Here is a 10,451-nt window from a genome sequence, read left to right as displayed (position 1 = left end):
TAATATTTTTCCCTTGTCTGACTAAAGTTTATTTAATCTAAATCTGAAATGCTTATTATGTTCACACAAGACCATTTCGGTAGGATCATAACATTCTAGGAATAACTTGCACTCTAGGTTTTGGTTGTGAAGTGAAGTTCTATTTTTCAGCAAGTTAATTTCATTTTATGGTGCCTGAGTGCACCTGCACCACTCAAGTGGTTCTTGGGAGATCAAATGCCTGGGGTTCGGCCCTCTACCCCCTGATCAGATTAAACTATGTTTATACCCAGCTAAGATACTTCCAGTAGGGGTGGGTGATGTATTCCGCTCTGTGGGCAGAGTTCACAGAGTTTTGCCCACTCCGTGCTACGCGTAGAGTGCGGAGCTTCAAAAAACTCTGTTTTTCCTCTCGCACGGCTCGCCAATATTAAGTTGGTGAGCGCGAGCAAGGAAAATCTCACGCTAGACAACCCCCAGTGAGATTTCTCAACGCAGGTGGTAGCGGCAGGCCGCTACTCCTCACTTTGAGAAACCTACCGCTTGCATTGAGGAAGCTGCCGCTCGAGTATAACATCTACTTGAGCGGCAGAAAGAAGCAGCGCCCTCTTGTGCTGCATATGGTGCTGTTCACGCTGATTTTACAGTGTGGGACAAAATCCCAGCCATTCAAATCAGTGCAAGCAGTGCATCTTACCACACTTCGCCGCTTGCGGAGCTCTGCAGAGTGCAGAGAAGTGTTTTCGGCACTGTGCGGAGTTCGGCTTAGCAGAACTTTGCGAACTCTGCCCAGGCCTAAACTCCAGTGAGTTTTACCATTCATCTAAGGGTGCCTGAGCTGGCGCATGACAGCTGTTTGTGCACCAGCGCAGGGGAAGCACAGAGATGCAACAATATGTTATAAATATGTCTATCCCTGTGCTTCGAAACTAACGCAGCGCGGCGCCGCAAAATGACTTGCTGCACCACATTGTGTTAGTTTATTGTAAACCTGCCCCAATGAGTTTACATTTATATCTGTGGCTCCATTTTGTTGCACTGTAACTTTTCGCCAAGCCGTGTAACCTTATTATCAAGGTGCTAAATGCTGTTTTTCTCAGTGTGCTTGCATATTTCTCCATTCATATGTCTGACATCTGGACCAGATGAGGGGCCTCTTGTTGGCTTTGAGACCAGGCGTGCAGACCAGCGTGGGCCTGCACCTGAGATGACCTTCGGCGCTGGTAAAGGTCAACCACTGAGGTGTCTCTGGGGATGCAAATCTTGACCAATTTGCTCCTTTACAGGAGTGATAGATAGTTAGCCTGTCTTGTTTTTTTAAACCTTTCAGTACTTGATGCTTCTTTACTTTTTAGGTTCCCATAGGTCTCCGAAGCCTAAATTCGCAAAATAAATGTGAAAATCTACGCAAATATTTTAAAGGTTACGTTGGAAGAGGATGTCAAATTTGTGAAAACGGCATGGAGAAAATCACCTTAACGTTTCTGAAATGAATGCCACAAATGGGAAAAGTACATCAAACTGCATTGGTATGTCTTTTCTGCATTCCTAAATGATCTGAATAGAAGTTAATTGAAACAAAATAGGTCTCCCCAGTGCCCCTCTTTACACAGTTACAATGTACCCTGATGTCAGTCTGTTTCCCTCCCACATCTCCCTCTCACACATCTATCGGCAGCCTGTGCTTTCTGATGCTGGGATAACTGCAGTGCTTAATTTGAGCCTGCCCTTACCGGTGCCGCCTACTGGCACTTATTTTACCCGCATCAGTGATTGACCAGGAGCAAGAGAGAAAAAACACACTAACGGGAAAGGAGGAAGAGAAGGACGGAAAAATGGGCACAAAGGGGGAAAGTAGGGATGGCATGAGTGAGATAAAGAGACATACAGCGCCTGTAGTGGATTAAAGAGGCCTGAGGTAGATTGAAGACTACGCCACCTTGGTATACAGCACATGTTTGTGTAATAACTCCGGGCCAGGACATCTGAGCAGAGCTATGAGCATCGGCACTTATTCTTTTACAAATTATTCACTGGGTATCTGCACCCTCACACACTTTTCTCCGTGCCCACTGTGCATGTTTGTACATCTAAGAGCGCACACTCGTTTGGTGCATTCAGTTAGGACTCAAGGGCTTATTTAGGAGCCCCTTGCGCCGCCGGTGCATTACTTTTTGTGATGCATGGCGGTGTAAAATATGCGCTACAATGCGATATATTTGCAAACCCCTGCGCTACATTATACCTGCATCAGGTATAATGTATGCAGGGTGGGCGTTTCACCGCCAAAAAAGGCTTGTAGAAGTGACTATGAGATTTCACTGCAACACTTCTAGGACGCCACTGCGTCAAATGCTTACGCCTGCCACACAGCAGCCAGAAGACTGTCCAGGCCCTGTCACATGGAGCTTGCCGCATGTGAAAGGACACATTGCTGGAGTTGCGTCTGTTTTCAGCCACACCCCAGCAATGCGCCACTTTTGCACCTACAGATACGTCAGGAATAATGACGTATTTGTAAATCCTTGCGACATGGAGTGCCGTACAGTAAATACGGCGCATCCAAGGTGTCGCAAGGAGGGCGCACTGAGAAGTGCTGCATCGCTGTTTTCACCCAGCGATGCAACACTTTTAAAAGATGAGTCCCTCACTTGTTAATACTGACATGGGTTTGGTGGCTGCCTGGTAAAGTCACTATACGGTTATTCACAGCTTAACCCAGCCTGCATCTCAGGTGAGCTGCCATGAAAAGGAGTACTCAAGTCTGTGCAACTCTGTGTTATTAGGTGCCTACAGGGGCAACTCCCCTATTGGAGTGGCAGAGTGTCGCCCCTGAAAAATAAAATGGTAATAAAGTTTATTTATTACCATTTTATTTTTCAGCAACCAGTCCCAAAGTGTCAGAACGGGTTGGGGCTAGTGCCACCGAGTTGCACCAGCAGGGCACTGTGCGCTTTAAAATACGCATGTCTCTTGGGACGGCCAGCCAGACATGCACATTTTGAAGTTCTCTAACCTAACTACCTTAGACAGCGGGGTTAGAGAAAGCACAGGCCTCCAGGGCTCTCAGGAGCGCTGAGAGAACCTGCTCTATCCAATCCTGGTGCTGCTCTCATGCTGTGAGAGCAGCGCCAGGATTGGGTAGTGCAGTGTCCTGGTGCAGATCTTCCAGGAGGAGAGAAGACACCCGCGGGAGGACAGCGTCGAACGGCAAGTTAGAAAAGTAAGTCAATTTCTTTTTTTGCCCGCCCTACCACCCTCAGTACAAGCCAGTTGCCACTGGGTACCAATGCAAATTTGCCTTCTTGGTTTCACTCATTCCTCTTCCCTTCCCCGCTGCTTGGAAATTCAAGAAGAGACAAAAGCTGTAGGTTATTTCCAAACTGTGAAGAAAGTTAGTGAAATGTCAAAAACAATGTGTAGAACTAACTAAGAACTCTGTGGGAGTCTAAGAAATCAGCATTGTCTGCAAAAAAAACTTAAGGGCCACAGATTTGGATAGTCTTTATTTGTAGGTGATCAATGTTGGAAATGGCCATTATTTAGCACAGGGGTTGTTTACATATGCCTGGGTAACCTGAGACTCATATCTAGGTTCGACTAGCTCAGGGATCTTCAGGCAGGCTGCCATAACTGCAGCTCAGGGGAAATGTCACAATCTTTTCTTATAAGCACACAAGTTTTGCGGCGTTTTAGAAATGACACATATCTTTTCAGGGATGCCTGAAAAACCTACAACATTTTCATCAAAGTAATAATGTGCCTATTACAATAATATATTTTTTTAATTGTGTTAGAAAATCTGGGACTCGTGGCATGTTTCTAGACTTACGATCTCTACAAAGATGAAATTTTCGGTTGTATGGGATTCCACAGAAAGCCTTTTCATGGAGTCCTATTACTGAGAAACCATTTCAACTAAAATGTGTAATGGAAATTTGCACAACGAATGCCATTTATCATTTCATATAAACCAATTCATAGAATGATTTGTTATGCTTATTTTTATTGTGCAAATGCAATGGCTGCAGGTCTTATTTCCAGAAACATTTTTGTCAGAGGTATTTATTTCTGTGCTTTACTTCCCGCAATATTGTTTCAGATTTATATCTGTTACAATGTCAATTACTTTTAATTTGAAAACCGCTCACCACACCTACGCAATATCCATCCCGGCACCCTAAAATACCCTCACCATGCTTAAACTTCTTCCATCCATGACCTATGAACTTCACCCATCCCTGAATCCTAAAAGTCCTTGCTACCCCTACACTCCACCCATCCCTGAACCCTAACACCCCTCACTACCTCTAAACTCCAATCAGTCCTGAACCCTAAAAACCATTTTCTACACCTTATCCCACCCATTCCAGAACCCTTAAAACCCATCAATACTCTATCCTCCACCCATCCTTGACCCCTAAACTCCACCATACCTGAAACTAAAAAACACCCTTGCTACAGCTAAACCCCGCTAATCCATGAACCCTTAAAAACCCTCACCACCAAAAAGTCCACCGATTACTGACCCTTAAAACTCATTCTGCCTTTAAAGTCCACCAATCTCTGTCCTCTAAAGTCCCTCGCCACCTCTAAACAACTCACCCATTCCTGAATCCAAAAAACTCTTCACCACCCTTAAACTTAACCCATCACTGAGCCTTAAAAACCCTCACCAGCCCTAAACTCTGCCTATCCGAGAACCCTAAAATCACTCACTACCCCTAAACTTCACTCATCTGTGAACCCTAAAAAAAAAAAAACACCACCACTTAACTCCAGCCTACTCTGAACACTAAAATACCTTGTCACCTTTAAACAAAACCTGTCCTTGAACCCAAAAAACCTGCACTACCCTAAACACCACCCAAAGGTTTGCCAGTATCTCAACTAAACTTCTAAATAAATAAGGGGTATATTATCAAGGACGGCGTTAAAAATTATCGCCGTTTTAGCGGCAGAAAACTGCCGCTAAAGCGGCGATAAAGGGCTTGATAATATGCCCTTGAGAATTCCAATAGAAGGTAACAATAGGTAGGGGAAGACAAGGATCAATTGTGATCCAGTAGGGCATTAATTACCATTCACAAGAGAAGGGAATGGAAGGTCCGGCCACAGTCGTAGCCCCAGATATGAAAGCAACAGAAAGAGATGACTGGGCTGTTCCTTAGGAAAGGAAAGAGGAAAGGATCACTAGGAAAAAATGGGGTTAGTGCTCAATGGAGGACAACCCCTGGGTATCCAATTTGTTGGATATAATGGCCTCACACACCCTTGCGAGTGTCATGCTTCATCATCGGCAATGCTCCACGTTGGGCAGGCGGTTCAATGCCCAACGGGCTCACCTCTAAGAGGGGCTCTTTATCGGAGATCTTTTATCCAACTGCCTATGGGTGAAGTGGGGGTGAGGGGCCAGGACAGAATAGATAGTGTGGGTGAGGATAAAATGTGGCCTAAGGTACCGGAAAGCAATTTTTATTCTGGTGGTCCTCTGCCACAAGTAAAATCAAGGATAGCCGGTGCTCATGGGGACTATGGTTTCCCGGAATGGACCAGGGCTAGAGTGCAAATGATGTGGTCAACATGTTTCTCGCTTCTAGTACATTGACTGCGATTCTTCAGGACCTAGTAAAAAACTACAATCTACAAAACATGACCTAATGATTAGTATCAGTTTAAATACAGCACATAAGTTGTACTACCTGTATGACACTGCTCCTACCTAGAAAGTGAAGATAAAGGAGAACATTACCACAGGTAAGTAACAACATGTGACCCTGTAGTGACCGTGAACACACTGTGAAGAAGTGACATACTAGTGCAGATAGTGACTAGTATATGATTAAAACCAAGTTAAAAACTGGTAGCATCAGTATCCATTTGAACTACTTCACGCACCCATGGAATCAGTGATACTGTTACTCACCTAAGGGTTAGAGTTATAGGGTGTCAACAGTACCCGGTGGATCTGACATCAAGGGAGAAGCCATAAAGTTTCAGGCTGGGAAGAAAAGGACAAAAGTGGGATGGTATTGAGATAAGTGGTAAACTCAAATGTTGGGCGCATATGTATCCTGCTGCCTCAGTGCAGACGTTCTGTCTACGGGGTAGAAAGCCAAATGGTGGAATATTGGCTAAGTAGTATGTATTTGAGGCGCTACACGGCAATACGTGGGAGTAAGCTAAATTTCCTCTATCCAGCCAGTAATAACCCGTTAATAGATGGTGGACTGGGCTAGGTTTTTGGACATGTTAGGTAGCTAACAATGGGGAGACGCTCCCATTGTAGTTGTATTATAAAGATATTGCAAAGATAGAGTAAAAATATAATAAAATTAGACCCGAGTCATGGGACACTAATGTGCCGCAGTGAGTACTGGTCAAAAACGGATATTAATTCCTGGTCGCTGTAAAAGCGCACAATTCAAAACTGCTGTTTGTTCCTCCCAGGGCCGCTATAAGAATAACAGGAAAATAGTTAAAAAATAGTCAGGCAATAGGACCCTGCAGGGCGGTAAAGAGGTTTTAGTCATAATAGGTTGGAAATCCCTGCTGGTGTAGAAGGCGGTATACTTACTTTCTACTGCTCGTGTCAGGGCCAGTCAAGCCTACCCAGCTCACCGGGTCCGGATAGTGGAAAGCCGGTCGTGTCCCTCCTCATTAAGTAGCACCCAGGGTGTGTTTCACAGGATCCCAAACAGGAAGTAGGACCCGCCCGTAGATCATGTGGTTTCCCTCGCGAATCAGGCGGCCATGATGCAGTGGGGGGTAGTGTACAAAAAGGCAGTGAACACGTTCAGGGTTATGTCACTAAAATGGCGGTGTAGCTCAGTGATAAGTGGGAAGTGATTGGCCTTATTAAGTGTGGTACGCCAAGGCATGTGTATTGGCCATGATAACTGTTGTAAGACCAAGCCAGCGGGTGTACGCTGAACTTTGCATAGTTCGCTGGGCGGATCAGGGATGTTTTGGCAGAGATGTGTTCACAGAGCACTCCACGGTATATCCTCATTCAATCCCTGGCTGTCGGTGGACAAACAATGTATCCACCTCTGTTCCTTAACTCCTTCCGTGCTCATGACGGAACCACGTCGTCATGAGCCACGGTTGCCGTGTGCTCATGACGGAGTGGTTCCGTCATGCTGCGGCCGTTGGCGGCCGCGCCGCCCATGCGGCGCTAATTCCCTGCCTGTGCGGGCGATTAGCGCTGTGGGCGGAGTCATGACGGAACCACTCCGTCATGAGCACAGCCCAACCGTGGCTCATGACGGCGTGGCTCCGTCATGAGCACCGGGCCACCGCGCTGCCCCCCCGCACCCCCCAGCGCTGCGGCGGAATTTCCGCCGCAGCGAAGGGGTTAAGAAAAAGACTGTCCTTGGATTTGTCTGGGGAGGATTCAAGAACTAACCAGGAAAATGAGTCAGCCGTGTGGTTCTGTTCTATGTAGTGCCTGCACATCTTGGCGTTTGTTTTCTTACAACGGAAGTTGCTTCTATGTTCAGAGATGCAGATTTTCACAGGGCGGGAGGTCATGCCTACGTACTGCAGACCGCATGGGCATCTCAACAAATAGATGCAATTAGAAGTGTTGCAGTTAGTATGGCCACGCAGTTCCCAGCGGAAGGTGTCCGTCAGGGGGATAGTTTTGTATGTGCTGGTGAAAGGGCACACACTGCAGGAGCCGCACTGATAGTGCCCACGTACAGGCGGTAATTGCCACAGGGTGGTTTGTTTAGGTGGCTCTGCCTTCCTCGGTCTGGTATGCACCAGAATATCCTTAATATTTCTTGACCTTTTGAAGGCAAATCTGGGCGGTGTAAGACTGAGATTGCCGGTATTCAGAATTTGCCAGTGTAGTTTGATTATCTTTTTGATTTAGTTTGAAACTGGCGAAAAGGTGGTGACACAAGTAAGGAGATATGACTCCTGTGTCGTCCGGGTCTTGTATTCAAGTAGGGCCCCCCTATGGTTGTTTTGTGCACGTTTGCGTGCCCTAGAAATCTCTCTAGTGGGGTACCCTCTATCCCTCAGGTTTCTGGATAGTAAGGAAGACTCGGTTTTATAATCTGACAGGTGGGAGCAGTTGCGCCTGACCCGCAGAAATTGTCCGAAAGGCAGATTCAGTCTCAAGGCCTTAGGGTGGTGGCTGGTAAAGTAGAGCAAACTGTTGCGGTCTGTTGGTTTGCGATACATAGTTGTATCAATTTTGCCCCCCTCCCCCAGTCTAACGGTGAGATCCAAGAAGGCAATTTTGGATGCAGACGCCGTTATGGTGAAGTGGAGGTATTCGTTCAGCGTGTTAAGCCAGCTGAAGAACTCCTTGTATAGGGTTTCAGTGCCTGTCCAGAGTACCAGGATATCATCAATGAACCTCCTCCATAGTTTGATGTTCAGATGGTAGGGGTTCTCTGGTCCATTGATGTGTCTTTCTTCGAAGTCTGACATGTAGAGGCAGGCTACCGAGGGGGCAAAAATACTGCCCATGGAAGTGCCCTGGGTCTGGTGGTAATATTGCCCTTTAAACTCAAAGTAGTTCTCCGTAAGGGCAAGGGTAGCACATTCCATAATAAAGGAAGGCGGCGTGGGGGAGCTCCATTCTTCAGCGCTGAGGATTCTCTCAATCACCCCTAGTGTGGCCCTCTGGGGGATGTTAGTATAGAGGGCCTCCACGTCTAGGGTGATGAGAAAATCGATCTGGATATCCTCCTGTAGATTATCCAAGAGGCATAGGACATCAGTGGTGTCCTGAACATATGAAGGTATTCGTCTGACCAGCGGCTGTAGAAAGTGGTCACAAAACTGTGATTAAGGCTCTAGGACAGAGTCGATGCCTGATACAATCGGGCGTCCTGGTACAGGGGTGGTCCCCTTATGTATTTTCGGAAGGATGTAAAAATAGGGGACCTTGGGTTCTTTTTTTGATAGAAAGTCAGCCTCCTTTTTGGAGATCCACTCATGACATTCAGCAGTCTCGACCAGCCCAGTGATAGCTGTTTTCAGACGTTCAGTGGGGTTGGAAGGGATGGGGGTGTAGTATCGCCTATCCCCTAGTTGTCTAAGACATTCAGTGTCATAGTCAGTGGTATCCATTAGGACTGTCGCCCCAACTTTGTCTGCCTGCTTAATGGTGATGGTCTGATCGTTGGCTAAGGGATCTAGCATCTGTCTCTCAGAATTAGAGAGGTTGTGATGTTTCTTGCCTGGTCTCATAGACCCAATGTCTTTGAGCACAGCCTGCTCATGCGTTAGGATTTCATTGGGGACCATCCCACTATGTGGGATGAAGTTCGAAGGGTTGTGGAGACCTGAGTCAGTGGGGGTCTCTTGTGGTCTCCCATCAAAGAAGGCTCTCAACCTGATCTTACGAAAAAAAAAAATTGGATTTCACAGCTCTGTTGGAAATGGTCAATCTTTTTTTTTTTTTTTTTTTTTTTGAAACCGTTTATTACAAGTCTCAAGAATATACAAGTATGGGCCTACAACCGTCCGGCCGGCCGCTAGCAATGATAGGAGCATAAGACGTACATTTATAATACACTTGATGTTGCAGAGGAGCATGCTCAGGAGGTAACAACGTCAAAAGCCACAGCAGCCGGACCTCACTATACGGTTTCATTTTAAATTGAAAACAACAAGAAAAACCACACCCACAAGGCAACCCACAATCGGAAATAGAAGCACGTGCTCCCCTAGAGGGGGGATCCCAACTATCCACAGGAGTCTAAAGAGGGGGAAGAGAACAGAGCGAGGACTGGGGGAACCCAATGCCCGGTACCGGGGAAAGGAGTCGGCTAAGGGGACGGGGCTGGAGAGGTATCAGGCAGCAAGGGTGGTGCACAGATACCCCCGCGGTAGGCGTTCCAGGGGCCCCATACTTTCACCCATGTCCCAGGCTTACCCCTCGCCACATACACCACCTTTTCTCGAAACATGCACCAGTCCATGTGTTCTTTCCAGGCCGATACCGTCGGGGGCCTCTGGGATCCCCACAGCTGAGCAATGTCACGCTTGGCTATCATATATCCCAGAGTCACCCACCACGTCTGCGGCGCCGAGTAATCAGTTGGTTCCCACACATTCAACAGGCATCTCCTCGCTTCAGGCAGCAGCGCCACATGCGTAACCACTCGCAAGACCTCATGCACACCACGCCAGAATCGCTCCACCTCCGGGCATTCCCACAAGATATGCAGAAAGGTCCCCAAAGCACCACACCCACGCTTACACAACCCATCTTCAGCATAGCCCATACGCAGAAGCTTTGGCCCCGTCATGTAGACCCGGTGGAGTATCTTGAGCTGGACGAAGCGAAGGCGAGCCGGTATGGCCACCTCCTTCGGGGAGGCCACCGCAAAGGTCCAGTCCTCTTCGTCCAACTCCAGCCCGTCGGCAACCCAAGCCGCACGAAGGGCGGTTAACAGGCCCGAGCGGTCGTTAATCAGCTTTTTGTATATCAATGAGATCGTGCTGTC

This window comes from Triturus cristatus, chromosome 11 (assembly GCF_964204655.1).
Source record: "Triturus cristatus chromosome 11, aTriCri1.1, whole genome shotgun sequence".
Classification (NCBI taxonomy): domain Eukaryota; kingdom Metazoa; phylum Chordata; class Amphibia; order Caudata; family Salamandridae; genus Triturus; species Triturus cristatus.
This window is presented reverse-complemented; position numbering follows the sequence as displayed.